The following is a 21,360-nucleotide window of genomic DNA, read 5'->3' on the forward strand; positions in this document are numbered from 1 at the left end:
AGGTAGCAAAGCAAGCAAGAGGTCTTAACAGCATCTTTGGCCCTTTTATAGTGCTATCTAGGTTATCAGGATCAGGGTGATGCCAAACCAATCAGTGGACTAATTTAGTAATCACACACCTTTAACCCCAGCACCACACACCCTAGATCCAGCCACCCCTGGAAAAGCCCCACCTATGACTGCATGAGGCTTTGGTGGGGGCATTGAGACACAAGCCGTAACAAGTTATTCCAGCTATTCTAGTTTCTTTACTTCCTTGTATCAATTTTAGAGTCAGTTCTACCAAAATCACACTGGAGTTTTGATTGGAACTGTATTGTATGTGTATAGCTCATTTAGGGTGATAGCAACATTTTAGCAATATCAAATCTTCCAAACCAAGGGTATCATATGTCCATGTATTTAGGACTTAGATTTCTTCCAAATCTTTTGTAGTTTTCACATGCAGCTTTTGAATATATTTGGTAAGATTTATACCTAATTTTCTCATGATATTTGATGTTATTATAAAAGGGTTACCTTTCAACATCAGCTTCAAAGTAGTCATTTCTCACACATCGAACTGTTATTGATTTTTTATGTTTATTGGCTATAGTCTTGTTAAGCTCACTTGATAGTTCTAGTAGGCTTTAAAAGACTCCTTGGGATTTCCTGCATAGATAATTATGCCATTTACATCCTTTCAATTGTTGCGTTTTTATTTCTAGTTCTTGCTTTATTCATCGACTGAGACACCCCAGACAAAGCTGAGTAGAAATAGTGAGTGTGGACATTGCTGCTTTTTACTTGATCTTAGAGGAAATCATTCAACCCTTCAACATTAAGTGCAATGTTAGCCAGGGTTTTGGTGGGTTTTTTTTTGTTGTTTTTTTTTTTTTGTTTTTTTTCATAGATGTCCTTTATCAGGTTGAGGAAGTTTTTAATCATGCATAGAGGCTTTATTTTAAAAGAATCAGAGGGACTGGATATGATGCCTGGAGTGGTAGCAGTCATTTTGTGACAATGAGGAGAGCTAGTTGGAGCAGCAGAGTCAACTCATGGATGGTGGAAGAGTGAGAGATAGAAAGAACTTGTCTCCTTTCTGTCACTGATCCACTGAGTTAACTAATCCTGGGTCCTCCCTCACCAGTAGAATTCTTTATTATGTAGGAAAGTAAACACCTTCCTTGTTTAAGCCTTGGAGGGCTGAAGATTTGTTCCTTACACATCAAGGACCAAGGGCAGGGCCTTCTTCTTTCTGCTGCCCTGTGTTTAGACTCATGCCTGGAATATAACAGCTGCTTGTTAAATTCTTGCTACAGAAGTCAGTGGGGGCCAAGGCCAGAGGCACCTTGTTCTGAGAATCGCTTTGGGCTCAGTTTGGAGGGCAGGCCTAAGAGAGAACAGAATCAATCTTTCTTTCTTTCTTTCTTTCTTTCTTTCTTTCTTTCTTTCTTTCTTTCTTTCTTTCTTTCCTTCTCTGTCTCTGTCTCTCTCCTTTCTTTTTTTGAGACAGGATCTCCTTATATAGCCCAGGCTGACATCAAATTCATGGTGATCCTCCTGCCTCAGCCTCCCAAGTTCTGGGATTACTGGTGTGGGCCACTGTGCCTGGCTGGAGAGCCAAATATTTCAGACTTCGTCATGGGAGCAGGAGGTGGTGGCCCTGAGCTTCAGAACAGGGACATCAGAAAGTCAAGTGGGAATGAGCTGGGGTGAAAATTAGATGCCGGACTTGGGGTGTGAGCGTCACAAGAGAGGAGGGGCAGGATGGGAGCAACAGCGAGGCCAGGACTTACTCTTTAGTTGCGAGGCTGTTTGAGAAGATAGACTACGCAGTGTGACGAGGATGGCGAAACTGTACGGCCACAGCACTCCCATGCGGAGCTGCTCCTTGCCTGGGAATTGCTCGCGTGTGGAGCACTGTTGGGGAGCAGCTCCTGGATGTCACCTCGTTTGTCCCATCCTTCCTGGCCCTAGGGGGCACTGAGCATGTTGCAGCATGCCTCTTCACACTGCCGTGTATGGCCGCATGGGGATGCCCGGTGTGTGCTGGGGCTGGGGGGGGGTCCCCTCTGTTCCAAGAACTCTGCAACCCGCCCCCTGCGATGGCAAGAGGGTCTTCGCCTTGGTGTGTCCTGGCATCCACAGAAGTTTGCTCTTGGAACGCAGTGCCAGTAGGGTTGAGTTCTGATGTTCGGCTTGTGGTACCCTGGTGGTGGGCACACAGCTGGCCCATCTGTGTGCCCCCCTCTGCCAGCAGGGGTGTCACTAGCGTGGCCCCGGAGAGCTGCCTGAGATTAATCAGGACCCAGCTGGATCTGGCTCTGCCCGCCTGGCAGAGGGTGGCTCGGGCCCAAGGCTATGGCAAAGGGGACAGCAGGTGACCAGGAGTGGTCCCCACAGAGAGCCCAGGAGGCCCCAGGAGTGAAGCCTGGAAAAGCCACGGGGGATACCAGCCTTGGTAACCCCACAGGGGCAGAAGGTCCCATAGGTGGGTGGAGCCACCGTAGGCCCTGGGGTGTGAAAGTCAAGGTGACTACCTGGGCAGGGCAGGTAGGCTCTGCGCCCTGAGGTGACTCTGTACCCAGTGTGTTCATCAGGCTGCTGTTGCTGTGACCAAATACCTGAGCAGGATAATGCAGAGGGTGACAGGGTGGTCCTGGCTCCTGCATACAGAGGGTTCAGTCCGTGGTGGCTGGGTGAGGCTGACACACCGTGGTGGAAGGGTGTGGAGGAGGAAAGCTGCTCCGCTCATGGCATCCAGGAAGCCGAGAGGGAGAGGAAAGGGCCCAGACTGGACAAAGCCCTCAAGGTCACACCCCAGGACCCACTCCCTCCAGCCAGGCCTCTCTCATTCCCACTGACACCATTCAGTTGTGATCTCATGACAGGGTGAACCCACTGATGACCTTGTGATCCAGTCATCACCGGAAACACCCCAAGACAACCCCCGAAGTTTACATTACTGATTTCCTAGGTGCTTCTCAAGCCACTCAAGATGACAACACTACACAGCTGGGCATGATGGCGCACCCCTGTAATCTCAGCAGTCAAGGAGGCTGAGGCAGGAGGAGTTTGAGGCCAGCCTGTGCTACATAGAGAATTCAGGGCCAACCTGGACTACATGGCAAGAATCTGTCTCAGAAAAGAACAAAGAACAGAACAGAACAAAACAAAACAAAACAACTGCTAAGCGGCACACACAGGAAGTTAGGGAACTGAAGCACCGTAAGCAGACTGGCAGGAGGCCTGTCCATCTGCCTTGGGGAGATGCAGAGTGACCACCGCTTGCTCTGGGCATGAGCCCTCACTCTCAGGAGGCCCTGAGGGGCACAGTGTCAAGTGAAGGACGGGGTGGTTCCTGAGTCCAGGGCGGGCCTCACTTCGGTGGGGAGGCCTCAGGGCTTAGCGGGTATTAGTGAGTGGAAGAAGGTAGGGGATTTGGGGGGCACGGCCAGTGTCTGCCCCTCCACGTGCAGGACTCCAGTTCACAAGGGCGCATAGAGCTGTCACTCAAACTCTGCACGTGGGCAGGGACAATCACAGCCTGCCGTAGTGCCAACTACCTGGTCTAAATCACCCACAGCTCACCCAGGTGCACAGTACTCTGCGCCCTCATCACACACATCCCCATCCGTCTCTTAAACACTGCCATTTCTTTTGCGGCATGTAAGGAGCCTTCCCGACGTCCCGCCCCAGGCTCCCCAACCTCATATTGCTGAGGTTTGTGAAGGAGCCACCCATGCCCCAGGGTGGTCACCTCCAGCCCAGGCTTGCTGTGCCTGACCTCATTGTGTCCCTCAGGTCCCTTTTCTGCCCAGGCTGCCACACTGCACAGAGCTATCCCACCTCCCCAGGGTCTGCTGGAGGCCCCCGTGATTGGCCCGGGGCCTTCAGTGTGTGGAGGACCACAGAGGCCAGGCACCCTCGCCCTTGCCTTCGCCCTCCAGGGACAGGGAAGTGCTGTCCTCTGGACTCATCCCTTGGTGGGTTTGCCTGGGACGCCTGGCAGGGGTCCCGAGTATTGCTCTACTGCGAAGCAAGCATCCTCCTCACATAGCGAGCTCTGTGGAAGGAAGAGTGAGCGCTGTCTTCATCTCCGCAGCGGAGCAGACAGAGGCACAGGTGCAGTTTCTGAGCAGGGCCACACTGACAACAGCTGGGCTGCCGGTTTACTTTGAGGGTCCACTGGAAACTCCTGCACAGCGCGCCTTCTGAAGGGACCCGAAGGCTTTGAATATACAGGTGGGCACCTCAGGCGCTAAGGACCCGGGCACCCGTTAGCCTCCTTGAAAAAGAAGCATGTCTGCTTGTTTTTATCCACGATGAGGAGAGGTTTTCCCATGGATTTAGGGATGTTTGTGTTTGGGGGTTCTTAGTACTGAGTTTCCTGCTTTGGTGACAGCATGTGATTTCCCTTTCGGGGAACTACTTCCTGTCACATCTGCCTATTGGGCTCAATGGTAAAGAGATTTAAGCTAGACTCATGAGAACCCCACTTATCCTGAGGATTCGGGGACACAGCTTGCTTTGTCCTGGAGGGAGCCCGATTCCCAGGATTTCTTCCATTGTGGCTTCTTGGTAGCTTTGGCCAATGAGAGGGACACAGAGCAGGTGAACCAAGAGGGAAGCCAGGGTAGCATCTCTGCAGTGGCCTGGTCTCTTCCTGGCAGCCCCTGACAGGTGCTTGTCGTGGGCAGCCCTGGCCCTGAGCCCACAGCCCTGCTCCAATGGCTCCCCATGCTTAGGAGTGGTGGTGCTTGCCTGCGGGGCTCGTCTTGGGGTTGTTTGTCTCCATCTGGGGTGCAGCCACTCCCCTGCATTAAACGTCTTGTGTTTGAAAGGCCTGGAGTGGTTTCTGTTTGCCAGAATGGTGTTCACGGAAGCCGGCTGGAGAGTGCTTTCTGGAAACAGCGTGTTGAAAAGTCTGCCTGCAAGCCGAAATGTCCACCGTGCTGTCCCGAAGCTCCTGTCCTGCCTGAGGCCTGCTTGTCCGGCTACCCTAGACCCTTCCATCCTGCTCTCTTCTGCTTGTGATTTCTGTGCCTGTTGCTTGTGATTCTGTGAACCTGATGTTTGATCTCCGTGCTTCCATTTTTGTTGCCAAAGAAGTGTAACTTATGTAGGGAAAGAATTTTCCCCCATTGGGCCATGGCCTCTGAACAACTGGCATACCACTGATGGTTTTGCAGTAAAAATCAAGCCAAGAAATTATTTGTTCACTGTTTTTTTCTCTCTCTCCTGGCTACGTCCCAGGGCCACAGTCTTCATTTTGTTCTGGGAGTGCATTAGGTGGTGCTGGACCTGGTCCAAATGTTGTGGATACAGGGCTGCTACAGGCAGCCCTGGGAATCATTTACATCTTTGGGAAGTGGAAATTAGGGACTGAGGCTGGAGTGCCTCACCCCTAAAGCGGTCCAGCCCAAGTAGCCCAGGGAAAGATTGCTGTCCTGCTGGCTTGGGCGATGTACTTGCTCCTGGATCCAGGCACCCTGGCAGTGTAGCTGTCCCAGTGAGGGTCACAGGCCAGGAGAGGGTGGCACCCGCCACAGAGACAGGGCAGTGGCAGAGTCAGAACCTGGGAAGTCACCCAATTTAGTCTATGTAGCAGCAGGTAGAGAAAAAACCCATCCTCCATCGTTAACAAGATCTTCCCGAGTGCCAATGATAAACGGCATCTTATTCCCACTGGCCCTGGTTCCCCATGTACACATCTTCCTCCATCTTCAAGACCCCCTTCCTCTCCCATCCTCTGTGCACCATGCAGCTGGCAAGTCCCCGGGTGAGATGGCTGTCATCCTGGTGCCACCTTTCCCCGAGGATGGTTGGTGCCTTGCCGCACCTCCCTGGGGTCTGCACCTGCCACTCACATTGACAGCAGTGCCTCCCTGGGTGGCTACAGCAGCATGAAGCTGTGGAGGATGGTGTCCCCCGGTGAGGACCAGTCTCTATGCCCAGGCAGCCCAGAGGGACAACCGTGAAGATGGCAGCTTGAAGGCAAGGCCAGTTCTCCTGAGCACTAGCAGCTCTGTGCCTGACTGGGCCTTGCCAAGAGCCACAGGATGGTCACTAAGGGTATTGCTGTTGTCTTCCTTACATGAGGATATGGACCCCCTATTGGCTGGTGGCCCTTCCCAGTGACACCGTGGAGGCAGATACATGTTGACACCTGGTCTTTCCTTGATGGATATGGCTGCATCTTTACTTCTCCAACAGTTGGTCAGGATCCTTTCTCCCAACAGAAACTATCCAGGTCTTTCCACAGAGGGAGCTGAATACAGGGGACTGCTCACCACACAGGGGGCTGGTGAATGAAGCTAGCTGGAGATTAGGCTGCTGTCCTGAAAAGAGAAGGCTTTGCCACCAGAGCTCAAAAACTAGACCCCCCCCCATGGTATCCAGAGCCATGGTGGGACCCCAGGTGGGAACTGGGGCCTTGGAAGGGTGCAGTTTAGGGGGAAGTAGGGGGTCATGGAAGCAAGCCAGTACTGGTGATGTCACCCAGAACCTTCATCAGCAGAGCTGCTGGGGACAAGGAATCCTGGGAAATGTGGGTCCCATGACGGGAGGTGTGGGATGTGCAAAGACGCGAATCTCAGACTTGGCATCCAGATCCTGACAGCGAGGCTTAGCCTGGAGCCAGGGTCATCGAGTTCAGTGTTTCTCACACCTAGAGGAGGCTGTGACCTTGGTCCCGTTGGCTTTGATCTCCAAGCTCTGAGTGACACTCAGAAACCCCACCGGGGTGCCAAGGGGCCACCGCGCCTTCCATGCACACCTGGAGCCCCACCCTTCTCCGCACCTTGGCTGTGTGGCCTGGACTGGCACAAACATGACCCAGCATCTGTGCAGACCCTGGCTGCTCTCGTCTCCTGGGTGTGCCACGGGGATTCAGGCAGACGAGACCCTGTGGGAAATATCCTTTCCCTTCCTCGGCCAGTGGCTGCTGACACTGGTGCCGGACTTCTTTGTGGCTACGGCCCTGGAGGAGCTGTGGGGACTTCCATTCTGCCTGCGCAGAGCGGGGATGGCCACTGTGGGGGTGGGGATAGAGGCCGCAGCTGCAGGCCCATCTGCTAGTGCTGTGGGGAGGGAAGGGGTGAGTCAGGGAGCTGGAGGAGACAAAGGATGGGAGAGGGAGATAAATGAGCCGGGGCGCTGGAAGGGGAGCCAGGCTGCGAGCCCCGGCCTGCTTCCCGGAAGCCAGCGTCTCTGTCCCCAGCTCCCCGCTACAATGTCCCAAAGCTCTTTCACAGCCAGAAAGTGGTCTCTAAAGGGGGGAGGAGAGAGTTGTCCCCAGAAATGTAGAGCAAGTGACATCTAGGAGGGGTTGTCTCAGCAGGCTCCCTTTCTGAGCAAAGAGCCCAGAGGCTCAGAAACACTCACAGCCACCCTGGAAAAGGGACCCAGTCACCAACTCACTGGCACAGCTGCCTCGGTCAATAAAGTCTACAGCAGTCACCCCCCAGGGAGCCTGGGTCACCTTGTCCTATGTGCCCAGAGAGGCCTCATTAGCCGGCTGCCCCAGAGCCCATGCCCTCCACCTTCCTGCACCTGGACACCCCTGGGCCAGGGAGGGACGTGCAGGGAGGGCTGATGGAGCCCCTTGGCCCTGCAGCTCTTCTGTTGTCATGGCAACTGGGCACCGTCTGCACCTACCACTCACATTGACAGCACTGCCTTGGTCAAGGGGGGCAGGTAGAGCGAAAGCTTGGGCAGCAGTCAGACCCATCATATCTCAGGCGCAGTGGCCTCCAGGGGCAGGGCCTGGGCACCATATGGACAGTTGTGGCCCCTGTGCAGCTGGTGGTCCTGGGGTTACGTGCCCTCCATAAATGCAGCTGCGGCAGGCTTCAACCTGCAAGAGCTCTCTAAGCCAGCTTCCTGAGGCCTTCCCAGGGCCTGGCCAGCCTCCTGTTCTCTGGAAGTGTCTCTTGCCGCTGAACTCATCATCTGACCGGTGGGAGGGACAGCCTAGACCTCTTCCCACCAAGGCTGCCAGCTCTTGTGCCCTGGAGCGCAGCTCCCTGACGACTCCAGTCATCTGGTCCCATGTCTTGTGAGTCCCTCCTGCTTTGTGTCTGACCCTGGGCTGGACACAGGGAAGAGGACTGAGTCACGCTGAGGCTGTGGGCACGGAAGACAGGAGGGTTTAGCCATGGCGGTGGGCTTGGATAGACTTGGGCTCAGGCTCTGGGCGGGTTGCTTTACCTCTCTGAGCTGCAGTGATGCTGTTGTGACTTACGTCTTGATGTCCCCCTGAAGCCTGATGTGCTCACAGGTAGGGTTTTTAGGAGGAGGTTGGATCGTGGGGGCACATTGTTAGGAAGTGTGATCTGGTTGGGAGAGGCAGGTCACTGTGGGCTTGGTCTGGAAGGGTTTATCTCCCTTCTGGCTCCTCCCTAATCTCTCCCTCTGCTTCCCACCGCCATGTTGCCCTGCCTTGGAGCCAGCTGACCAGGGACTGAAACCTCCATAAACTTTGAGTCTAAATAGACCTCTCCTCCTTAAACTTGTGGGTATCAGGTGTTGTGTCCCAGGTAACTGAGACAGATGGTACCTGTAAAAATGCTATTTGTTCCAGTGACAGCCTTGTAGGGTTGTGGCGAGGGTTTATTGAGATGATAGGGTTAAAAGTCTCAGCTGAGTGTTTGGCAGGAAGTGTGCACGCTTTTAAGAAAGATGGTACTGGCAGAGTTACAGCTTGTGTCTAGATGTCCCCCCAAAGCCTCATGCAATTATAGGCGGGGCTTCTTCAGAGGTGGCTCAGTCTAGAGTGTGTGATTGATTATTGGTGCAATGCTAGGGTTAAGGGTGTGGGATTAAGAATGGGTGATTACTACATCAGTCCACTGATTGGTTCAGCACAGCCCTAATCTCAGGAGCCTGGATACAATATAAGGGACAGAAAGAAGCTTGTCTTGTTCCTTGCTTGCTTTTGCTGTCTTCTGCTTGCCACAAACTGTTTCTCCTCTGTGATGCCCCTCTGCCACACCACCCTGCCTTGGAGCCAGCCAACTATGGACTGAAACCTCTGCAAACTGTGAGATGAAATAAACCTATCCTCTGTAACGTTGGATGTCAGATACAGTGGACCTTGAGTCATCACCAACCTCACATATGAACAACCTGGATTATGACTGGAATTTTAGGTTTAACTTACAACCAAAGTCTTGGGTTAGGATCTGAATGTCAACCCTTCTGCCAGTTTTTAGTTCTGAAAAGTTGAGACCTGGTGAGCCAGAAGCAGGTCCTCGTGGGCTACAGACTCTCCCCAGGAGAGAAGGGGCGCCAGAGAGCCAGATTCCTGATGTTCTTATGGAAGGGGCCTCACCTCCCAAACAACACCCACCTTCCACTTCATCCTCCCTTCCTGCGAGCCAAAGGTGTCAACTTGAATGGCGAGTGCAGTGTGCAATTGCTGTTTCTGGTAAACTAGGCACATTTTATAAGTTTTGGGTAAGTACACTAGGAAAATCATTGATGTTTCTGATAAATTATACTTGTTATATAACCCTCTTTTATTATGAAAAGGTTAGTTGAGGGGTGCTGTGGGAGGTTTGGAATGCATTATGGATATTTTCATTATTTCTTACAGGAAAAATACTCCTGACTTGCAACCATCCTGAGTTACAACCAGCTCTTGTAAATGAATTGAGTTTGTAAGTCAAGGGTCCACTGTATTTTCTCTCAGCAGCAAGAAAAAGTAACTAAGACAGGCAAGTTTTGTGTGAGCTACCAAGCCTTACTGACAGTCATCAGTACAAATGTCTGACCACTGTGAATACCTGCCAGCTTCCAGTGAGACTCCCCAGCTTAAGGGAATGCCTCTCAAAAGCAAAAGGACCTGCAGTGGTTGTATCGTCTACAGATGTGTCAGGTCTTTTGAAGGATGGGAGACTGGTTGGGACATAGGAGGTATGACTGAAATATATAGTGAATGCTTAAGTTTAAAAAAAATGTTACATAAAAGACACATTGTCGGGGCTGGGGATTTAGCTCAGCAGCACAGAGCCTGCCTGGCAAGTGTAAGGTCATGAGTTCGATTCCAGGTACCAGAAAAAAACCTAAAAACGAAAAAAAAGAAAAAAAAAGACACATTGTCACAAATCTTTCTCAAAATCCTGCCCTTCACTTCCAACACCCTAATCCCATTGTTCTTGCCACCTTCTGAAGCAGCTCTGGGGTCTTCTTTCATGAGTTGTGCTATCATGGCTGCCTCAAAGTCCTGAATTGATTCAGACGGGATTGGGCATGTTCAGGGTGCTATGGCCGGAGACTGAATTGATTCAAACCATTTCCTTTTCATGGTGATTTTAATTCTGGGAAAGACCCGGAAGTTGCAGGTGCCAGACCCAGTGAATAAGGTGGGTGGGTGAAAACAGCATCATATTCTTAAGAACTTTGGCTTCCCAATGGGTGGCACTTGGTAGCAGCATTCACTGTATTTATGATCACACCTCGTAAAAGACACTCACGAAAGAGTATTCCAGAGTTGTTGCAGAACAGTGGGATGAGTGAAGGGGAGATTTTGAGGGGGGATTCATGGGAATGTCTCTTACTGTAACAAATTTGTAAAATGTAACCATATATTTTATTCACTAACCACTCCCTTACCAGGGCCCAGTGTGCTGAAGCAGGAGTGGCATAGGGGAAAGAAACTCCCAACCTGAAAGATATCTGGGACGAGTTCGTGTTCTCTAAAATCGACGAATAAATTTTAGGAACAATGGAGGTTAAGAGCAGAATATATTTATTGAGGGAAAGAAAGCTTTGGTCCGAGAGAGGGACAGAAGGGGGCCTGAGTGGGTTGCCAAGGACCCTGCCCTTCCTAGGGATTTTAAAGAGCAAAACCTTGAGGTGAGATGGGTCCAAAGTGGGGGAAAAATGGAAAATCGCAAGGTGGGCATGAGGTGGGACAAAACTAGGGTCAGCCAGTAAGATTATAAGTATGATTGTTCAGGCAAACTTGATTGAATTGGGATCAAATGGGGAAGAGTCACGGAGCAAGCAGGCGTGAATACAGAACAGGGGCTCTTCCTGGAAGGGGTTGGGTCAGGGACTCTTCAAGGTGGTTGCTACCTATTTAGAATAGCAATCCCTGAGGTCCATCCCTAGGGAGGCATGTGGGTGCATTTGTTTAGTCCTTTGTCTCGAGGTCAGGCCCACAGCAAACACGTCTCCAGTCGAAAGGTGTCTTGTTTTCCATGTTGGTTCCTTTGAGGGCCTGGCGCTGTCTGACTGCTTATAATATTTCTATCTAACTCAGCTGCCTACAACACAAGGGTCCTGTCAGGAAACATGATCAATCCCTATGTGTTGATGGCTACTGATGTGCCTCTCCAGTGGGCTAAAGGCTGCTTCCTGGGGGCGGGTGTTCCTGCACCCCAGACCTTCCCCTTCCCCGCAGCCCCCACCACCCTTTCCCACAGCTGAAGGGTAATTGCCAGGCCCCGGGGCCATCCTGCATTTTGTTTTGTTTTGTTTTTGTGGCCCTGGGTACTGACCCTAGACCTTTGCACTGAGCTACAGCTCATTTTCATTTTTTAAAAAATGACTTTGAGACTAAATTGCTAAATTGCCCATGCTTGGCTTGAACTTAGATCCTCCTGCTTCTGCGTCCCAGAATGCTGCGATTATAGGCCTGTGCCATTAGGCCTGAGTGGAGGATGTGGCTCAGTGGTAAGCACTTGCCCAGCCTGTGAGAGGCCCGGGTCCACTCTCAGCGCTGAAAAACAAACACAGAACTAAGAGGCACGTTCCACGAAACCTTGTGCACTGTCCCCAAGCATCTGATCCGGGTCCTTAAACAAACCCGGCTTTACAGAGGACCTGGGAGGGCGGCAGGTCACGGCGACCCTGTCCTCTGAGCCGGCTGCACTGGCAGGGTTCAGGACCCCAGGTGAAAGCCGGGTGCTGTCTTCAGAAACGAGGGTGTCGCTGTCACACACCAGGGCCACCCCAGCCCTGCCCGCTTGCAGGCGCACAGCCACTGTCACTTTACTGATTCTCAGGTTCTGGAGGAGACCCTCCACCAGGGCCGCGCAGCCAGCGAGGGTGCGGCTGGGGTCAGCCCAGGAGCTCCGGAAGACGCGCTTGGGGCGCACTCCCTGAAGCACCTGGCCGGCGGCGCAGGGCGGGGGCCTTGGGCTCCGGGCTCCTTTGGGTCCACGCAGACCCCAGCGGTGCCTGTGGCTCCCTGGCCTCCCTTCCTCCAGGGTGACTCCAGGAACTCTGTCTCTGCCGCTGGGGGTTGTGGCGGGTAGAAGAAGTGACAAGTCTTTGTGCTTAATTAAGACCCATTGTCCCACCAATTGGGAAGCGGGAAATGGCTGGGCTGTTTTACAAATAGAAACAATTCTTGTTCATTATCCCCTAATTGAGGCACAGAGGGCTGTGGAAACATCCATCAGCAGCACATTCATGTGCACAGGCAGGGGATTGGGTGGAGGTGCTCACAAAAGGAGCAAGAATGTTCCAATCAGGAGTCACACAGACAAAGGGAGACAGCGGCCCAACGCACAAATACTGCAGAATTAGCCCAATTACACAGTTGACGGGCGGGAATAAGTTTCCTGGCTTCCTGCCAGCTTTCCTCGCAGCCTCTTTTCACCCTTTCCAGGGTTCCGGCTCCAGATGGGGAGAGGCAAGAAAAGATCCTCCCAGGCCTTAAGGAATGGAGGTGGGCTTCGGTGCAGGCTGGGGGCAGGGTGGGCTGATGAAGATCTCGTGGGGCTTCAAACTGTAATTTGGATTCCTGATGTGGCTTGACTGTCACTGACACCTCCCTCATTCTGGTCACTATACCTCTTGTGATGCAACCAAAGATACACTTTTTCAGTGTTGCTTTTATGGGCAACTTGGGGTTGGCTGAAGTCTTAAAACTATTTTTATATGATTTTTTAGGGGGTGGCAGCCTGGGTCTTTTCCATCCTCTCTACAGCTGATTTTTGGGGTCCCCATTAGGAGCTTATATTCATTCCTGTTTGTTCTAGCCCATTTGTCTAATCACCAGCACCAGGGCCCCCCTGGGACCGTTCCCTGCAGTGCTGCTGGAAACCAGCCTGCTGGTCTCTTCCAAGTTCTCCTGGGGGCTGGGAGAGAGAAATCAGATGCTTTCAGATTGGAAAAGCTTTCAAAATTTCCCTGACTTGTTACGAAACAACTGGCCAGCATACAAACCTTGGAAATCAGCAAAAAGGATTAAAAAAGCAGAAGTAAATGAACAGACCCTAACTCAATTCCTTGAACCATCTTATCTGCATGTTTTCCCACGTGACCTTGACTTGGAAACCTCTTTTCTCCCTATGGCTTTATTCACTGCACTTCCCCATGTGATTAAACACTCTTTTTAATCAATATTTATTGTTTTTATTTATTTTGAGCCTGGGTCTCACTGTGTGGTCCAGGCAGACTTGAACTCATGGTGATCCTCCTGCCTCAGCCTCCTGAGTGCTGGGGTCACAGGTGTGTCCACTACTCAGTCCAAGCTCTAATTACCTTTTCCATGACCCCCAGCTCTCAGTCCCACTGTGTCTTCACGTACCTCACTAACGTTTGGATTCTTCCGATCATCACAGAACATTTGGATTCTTTCTGATTTTACACAATCAGGAGCGTTTCTGTTATAGATGGCTCAGTTAGGTAGGAATACTGTAGGCAGTCAGACAGGGCTGGGCCCCCGAGAGGTCAATGCAGAAGACAGCTGTGGCTGGAGGAGCATTCACTGAAGGCCAGACTTCAAGAAAAAGAAGAACTGCTCACCCATATACTTCCCTTAGGGAGAAGAGCAGTGACTGATGTTCTAAGTAGGCATCAGTCACCTTGGGGAGGAGGACCAAACCTTCTTACCCGCCCCTTCCAGGAAAGTCCTTGTCTGCCCATGTGCGCTTGCTGCGTGACTTGTTTCCCCATTGGATCCCCATACAATCACTATTACCCAAGCAACTATTTTGTTGTATACTTATTGGCTGGCCATAGTTTTGTCCCACCTCATACCTACCTTCTGATTTCCCACTGGATCACTATTACCGAAGGAACTATACTTGTAACCTCATTGATTGCTTATAGTTCTGTCCCACCTTAAGCTCGCCTTGCCTCATGGCTTTGCTCGGTAAAACACGCTTGAGAAGCAGGGTTGTGGGGGAACCCACTCTCTGGAACCCCTTCTGTCCTTCTCAGATAGAAGCTATCTTTCTCTCAATAACGTCTTCCTATTCTTAACACCTGTTGTTCCTAGAATTCATTCCTTGATTTTAGAGAGAACGTTAACTCGGTGTCTTGGGCATCTAGCAGGTTGGGAATTTCACTCCCCTATATCATTCTGTCATGGCGTCTGTGTGCCGGGGTGTTCAGCTTTTGCATGGCTTCTCTGAGACAAGAGTCTTAGAAGTGACACTGTAGGGTCCAAGGTGTGGCTGTTGTAAGGGTGCTGGGACCTGTCGCCATGTGGCTTTGAAAAATGGGTCTTTGTTCTAGATTTGTAGCATTTGTTCTTTTAGGAAAAAATTTTTTGCTTGGTAGGGTGTGTGTGTGTGTGTGTGTGTGCATGCAGTGTCAGGGAGAGCACTTCCACACATTTCACACATTTATCTGGCGTCAGCAAAGGGAGAAGTCCTGGTGTCCTGAGGGGAAGGGCCCCACCCCTGGGCTCCATCAGGGCTGTGGAGCCGGTGCTGGCTGCCTGTGCCCTTACCTTGCCGCCTGCACCCCGCCACCTTGACCTTGGCTCCGACCTTAGCTTCCTTCCTGTGAGATTCCAGTCTCTCGCAGTCCTTGGATCTCTGTACCACCCTTGGGGCTGGCTCTCTGTGACATCACACACTCTTGTCCCCTTTCCGTTACCGCCTGTGCGCCCCGGACAACTTACCACGCCGCAGTTTCCTCAGGTAGCCGTGCTCCTCCACGGGCTGTTGCAAGAATAAGTGGACAAATCCCACGTACAGCCCTTATTAAGTGCCTGTGTGTGCCGCAGCTCCTGCCCTCCGGGGCAAGTTTTGTTGGCTTTACGCCTGGCCTGGGACCCGCGGGGACTGTGTGCCTGGTCCAGCCCTGAGCAACCCCATAAGCAGATACTTTGTCCTAGTGCAGATGCAGATTCCTGGGCATGGGCGTGAAGCAGCTGGCTCTCCAGCACCTCCTGCCCTTGGGCCCGAGAGGGATTTGTTGATGTCTTGAGTCAGGCTTTGGGGAATCCGGTGACAGGGAACGGTTGGGAGGATCACGGGGGAGAAGCCAGAGAGGAAATGGGCCCCCACCCGAGGCTCCCAGCCCTGGTGCCTGGGTCAGCCAGGGGACAGGCACGGGCCCTCCTAGGATGCTGCCACTGCTGTCCTGACCCTGTGGACAGGGGTAGAGGGGCTGAACTGACAAGTCTGTCCCTGAACCAGACCTGGGGCGGGGCTGGGCTGCTTCCCGCACCCTTCAGATGACCCACCTGGCCAGCCGCTCCCCCAGCTCTGGAGCGGCCAACAGAGGTTGGGCCGGGCTGGGATAAAGTCAGGCCTTGGATAAAATCAGGGCAGTGTCTCTTCCTTTCCCTGTGCATTCCCCACAGCTAGGTCCCTGATTCTTACCTTCAAGCACTAGTGCTCTTAAAATATTTTTTCCACACAGACACAGTACTGTCCCCAGGAGGAATTCCGGGGAAGAGAAAGAATTTTCCATCTCATTACAGGTGTAATTGCTCTTTTCTCTGTTTGCAAGTCATAGAAACTTGCACTGACTAGCTTAAGCAAGAAAAGAAACGTATTGGCTCATAAAACTAAAAAGTCTCATGTTGACTTCAGGTGCAGCTGGATCCAGGTGTTCCGCTATGTCATCGGCCCCTCTCTCTTACCTCTCTATTCCATTCAGGAAAATACTCCTCAAATCAGTGGCACCATGGTCACAACCAACTCTGTGTTTCTAATTCATGAGATGGGTCACCTTGCACGAAGGACAAACCTCCTTCCCAATAGCTCTTCCAAAGCCCCAGAGCTAATTGCGGGTCAACAACTCCTGCTCGGTCATGGATTGGCCAGCCTGGACCATGTGCCTGCCTCTGAAAGTGACAGGACCTTGACAGCCCTGTCCGGCCCAGCGGCCAGAATGATGGAGGGATGCTCTCAGTCTCCATGGCAATGACCCATCCATTGGCTCCTGGATCAGAGCGTGTCCCCTGCCCTCAAACTGTGGGTAGCAGAACATTTGCAACTGGAGTTCTTGCTGACACAGGCTTTGTTTCCAGGCTGGAGTTAGTTACCTTTTGTTGTTGGTACAAAGCACCTGGCATCCACAGCTGGGGAACAGGTGTATTTGGGCTTACGGTGTCAGAGGATTCATCAGTGGTCAGCTGGTTGCTGAGGGAGGACAGCTGTTCAGGTTATACAGCCAGGAAGCAGAGTGAAAGGGAAGAAGCAAAGAGGAAAGTGTCAGGGAATAGAGTTCCTGTGGTTTGGATCTAGAATACTTCCCCCCCATAGACCCATGTGTCAGAGATGGGGCTCTGGAAGGTGATTGGATCGAGGGGGTGCTGTGCTTATGGGTGTATTCACCCATGGACGAGTTCACGGGTGACTATGCTATATCCGGTGGGGCAGGCGGGAGGCGGCCCTGGGGTATGACCTGGAAAGTTGCATTCTTGTCCTTGACCCCTCCCCCTCTCTCTGCTTTCTGGCGGCCATGGGCTGAGCGGCTTCTCTGTGTCACCCCTATTCCTCTATCTGCCATGCCGCTTTCTGCTTTGGGGCCAACTGACCGTGGACAGAACCCTCTGAAACCACGAGTCCAACCCAGCCTCTCCTTTAGGTTGCAGGTGTGAGGGGTTCTGGTGGGAAACGTGACCCATATAGTTCCTAAGGTCACCCCGTGACTCACCCAGGAGTGTGCTTTCCTAATCCAGGGCTCTGTCAAGACAATGGAGCTGACAACCAGAATTAGCCATCACAGACTGCCACCACCCTGGATTTGGAGTTAGGGGTCTCTTAGAACAGCTGGGGTGAGACAGAACACAGACATGGATGGCAGGAGCCTGGAGCTTCCCTTGAAGACCCCATCTGTCCTGGCCCTGTCCGCCCCTTGCTTCCTCTGCCTAGGAAGCCACTGAGACTTCCTCATCCTGGGATTCCCCAGCTGTGGCTCCAGCTGGGGATTAAAAATCTTTCCTTTTCTCCCTGTAACCTCCTGCAGCAGCCAGAATGCACTTTCTCAGATGAGGGCCCCATTTCTTCTTAGGCTGAAACTTCTGGGTCTTCCCATTGCCACAGACCAAGGCCACAGGGCCATGATGACTTGATTCCACCTCCTGTTCTGAATTCATCCCTAAGACACCAGCCACGCACTGCTTCCAGCCAGTCAAACCCTTCTTGCCTCTGGGCCTTTGCACATGCTGCCCCCACCCAGACCTGGAGAAGCTGCTCCTCCTTTAAGACTGACTCCCCTCCTGCCTGGCTGCCCCTCTGTTCCTTCGTGACATTTTGTCCTATTTCCCGCCAAAATCATACCTTCCTGCTCCTACTCTGTCCCCGTCTCCCAATGGTTCCCATGGCTGGAGGAACACAAAGAAGTGTGACCCGAATGGTCGCTTCCATGGCCACACGTGCTGATGGGCTCTCCCTCAGCAAGCAGCTGGCAGTGTCTGCGTGACATCTCTCCTGTGCTTGCTGTCAGAGTAGCTGGAGGTGGCTGTGTCCTCCTCTGGGCCTCAGGGCCTCCCTGGGGCCAGGCGTGGAGACCCGGTGTGGGGGCCTCAGGGGGTGGCTCAGGGCACTGCAGGGAACAGAGAGCGTCACACCTCTTGTGATGTCACCCTGGGAGTCTCCTGTCATCCCTGCTGGGTTTAAACAGATGCAAATGCCCCCCATCACAGTCATTCTTAAGAAGACAGACTGGGGTGAGAGGTAATTTTGTTTTGTTTTGCTTTGGGGGACGGGCTTTTGCTGTGTAGCCCAGGCTGGCTTTGAACTCACAGCAATCTTCCTGCCTCAGCCTTCTGTGCTGGGATTACTGGTGTGCACCACCACCCCAGGCTGGGAAGGAAAGTCTTGATGCGGCCTTCTTAAGGAACAGGCAGGCCATCTCCATCCCCTGCAGCAGCCAACACACTGTCGAGCCCCACCCTGCTCAAGGAATTGGCCCCCCAGCCCCCAAATCACCAGTTCTGCCTCCGTGACGCTAATTTACACCCTGCTGTATCTCAAGGCAAAAGAGGCCCCCAGGATCCCTGCCTCCTTGGCCCTGGGAGGAGCAGAGTGGCTCCTGGTCTTTGTGCGGCCCCAGCGCTGCTGTGCCCGTACCCGGAAGAGGCAGTGTACAGACCCGGCCTGTGCACCTGCTGTGGAGCAAGAGGACCCCGACACACAGCTTAACCCAAGCCTCCAGGTCTGCGCTTCCAAAACGGAGATAATAATCCCCTCCTCTTAGAGCCGGATCGATGAGGATAATAGATGTAGACGCTTGGCTAGGGGAAAGTGCAGGCACCGCAAGCGGCTCCTCACCTACGCCCCGCCACGCAGGCTTAATGAGAGCTGGCTGCTCCTCGGGATCCTTAATTAACTGTCCCGGCCCCTCAGCCTCAGTGCCAGCAGATGAAACCCCGCTGTGCCAGGCAGGCGGCTGCCCCCCTCTTTTGGATGCAGATGCCTGCAGCGATAGATTTCTGTGGGGAAAGGCTGACTGGGGAATTTTACCGCAGCTGTGTCCCAGGGATGCCCCCAGGGGATGAGTCAAGCGCCCTCAGCAGAATTCAAGTATCTGGGAGTATCTGGTGCTAGCAAGTCATCTGGGGGCTTGGATTGGGTGGGCACTCGGATGGGAGGAGGCAGGCAGTTAGGGCGCCTGACTGGCTGAGGTCCCCCTGCCAGGGTCCCCTTGCCAGGCCACGAGCCAGAGAGCTCCCTCTGGGGACCCTCAGGGGGTAACCACCCAGGCGCCCTCCACATACCACGCGGGCTGCTTTGATCCTGAGGACATGTCCTCACTTCTTCCTGCTTTGGGCCTTGGCCTCTGGGCCCCCTGCCCCTGATCTTTTTCTGAACTGTCACAGCAGGGCACTTTCCTCTGCAGCCTTTGGGGATCAACTGGAGTGTCCCCACCTGCAGCCCCATCCCCCAGTGCTGCTTTGGGCTCAAAGGTAGAGCCTCCCTGGGTTTGATCCCCAGTACTGGAATACAAGAAGAGAAAAAAGGAAAGAGTTGTGGCTTGTGCCTATATGTCCCCTCAAATCTTCGTATGCTTATAGGTGGGGCTTTTAGGAGGTGGCTGGATCATGGGTGTGTGAATATGGATTAAGGGTATATGATAACTAAATTATTTCACTGACTGATTTAGCATAGTTCTGAGTGTGGAATGATGGGAAGGCCCACCCTGGGTGTGAGTGGCACTACTCAAAACACTTGTGGCCTGGATGGGATAAAAAGGGAAAGGAAGGCTTGCTGCAGGCAGCTTCCTGCCTGCCCTGCCACGGACTGTTTCTTCCTTGCCATACCCCTGTGCCATGCCACTCTGCCTTGGCATCAGCCAACTATGGACTAAAGCCTCTACAAACTATGAGCTAATATAAATCCTTCCTCCTTTTTTTTTTTTTTTCTTTTTGAGACAGGGTCTTCCTATGCAGTTCCGGCTAGCGTTGAGCTCACTTTGTAGCGTAGGCTGGCCTCAAACTCACAACAATCCTCCTGCCTCAGCCTCCCCAGTGCTGGGATTACAGGTGTGCACCACCACGCCTGGCAATCCTTCCTCCTTTAACTTGTGGGTGGTGGGTATTTTGTCTCAGCTATGAACAAGTAACTAAGACACAAAGGAAAGAAAAGAAATACTTGTGATGGGGTGAATATGTGGAAGACTGGGTGTATCACAGTTATGGGACACGGGGTGACTTGACTGGGATTAGGTCACAGAGACTTAAGGAGAGCCAGGAACTGAGTCTCTCTGGCTCATAATTGCAATCTCAGTACCTGGCAAGGCATCCAAACCTAGCAGGCACCTAAGACATATGTGATGACATATCTAACGTGTTAAAAATATTTTGTTGTTGTTTACCCTAATTCCTCCTCAACCTGTAGCCCTCCTTTTAAATTAGACCATAAGGCATCTGTCCCCTCATGGAGGAAGTGACAGCAGGCAAACAATGGTGAGCTTTGTGGCTTGTTCATGTGGGGGAGTTAATGTTTGTAATTTACAAGCACCTGGTAGGAGGCTGCGTATCAAAAGCTCTGAGAGTCTGAAATCTTCGTGACAGACTTGAAAGAGCCTACGAGGAATGTGAGGAGCCAGGAACAGCTTGTTTCTAGAGAAAACAAAGTATCCCTGGGCTGGAGGAGACAAGAGAGAGAAGTATATCCGTCAGCTTTTGCTGCATAACAAAACATCCCCCAAACTCAGCAGCTTCCATCAACACCATTTATTATTTATCCCTGTTTGTGAATTTCCTGGATGATTCTTCTGACCTTGGTTGGTTCTTCTGGGACTGAATGGCCTACATCAGCCTCTCTCTCATATCTGGGTGTCAGCAAGAACCTGTGAAAGCCATGCCACTCTCCCATACTCAGAGAGTCTGGTTTGGGCTCTGCATGCCGCTCCCAGTGCAGCAAGATAGGACAAGTGCTTCTCTAGTCTCTTCTTGTACCTTGACATCCCCTTGGCCACAGCATGTCACATAGCTAAGCCCAGGCTCCAGGGACAGAGAAAAGGGCCACCCTCTACCCTCATGGGAGGGACACAAAGCAAGCGGTGAGCATAAGGGTTAAAAGGCATTTGTGACCCCAGGCAGTGGAGAAGATACTGAGCAAGTAGATGCTCACGTGTCCTGAAAGGGAGCTCTCTGCTCTGGCACCCTCTTTGGAAGAGCAGGGGATGCAGGAATGACTAAAGGGTTTGAGGGGATCTGCAGTGCTGGTGATCTTTGTAGCATTCCCCAGACAACCATGTGACTCTAGAGTAGCTGAGAAGATGGGGTGAGGCGGGGTGCAGGGAGAGGTCTCAGAGTCCATGAGGAGCAAGGACAGGGGTTTTGGTGGGGAAAACACAGTCATCTGGGGTTCTAGGCAGGAGACAAGTGGGCCACCAACAGCCTGGGAGATGTCTGCACGGGCAGTTGCTGCTGCTGGTTAGGATACTTTCTGTTCCCCAGGGCCTTAGAACTCAAGGAGTCATGAACTGGGGAACCCAGACAGGGCAAGTATCCACGGAATGAATGAGAGAATGAACAAATGAATGAACACTTAGGTATCAAGGACCCTTGACGGCTTAGGGCAGGGCTGGTCTGTGGTACATGTGTGTGGTGTGTGTGTGCATATGTGTGCATGTGCATGCATGTGTGTGTGTTGGCACAATGGTAAATTTATTGATATGCTGCTTGATTTTAAATAAACAGTGCTGCTGATATATTTCTGTAATACA

The sequence above is a fragment of the Chinchilla lanigera genome, unplaced genomic scaffold (genome assembly GCF_000276665.1).
Source record: "Chinchilla lanigera isolate Chin_1 unplaced genomic scaffold, ChiLan1.0 scaffold00028, whole genome shotgun sequence".
NCBI classification, from domain to species: domain Eukaryota; kingdom Metazoa; phylum Chordata; class Mammalia; order Rodentia; family Chinchillidae; genus Chinchilla; species Chinchilla lanigera.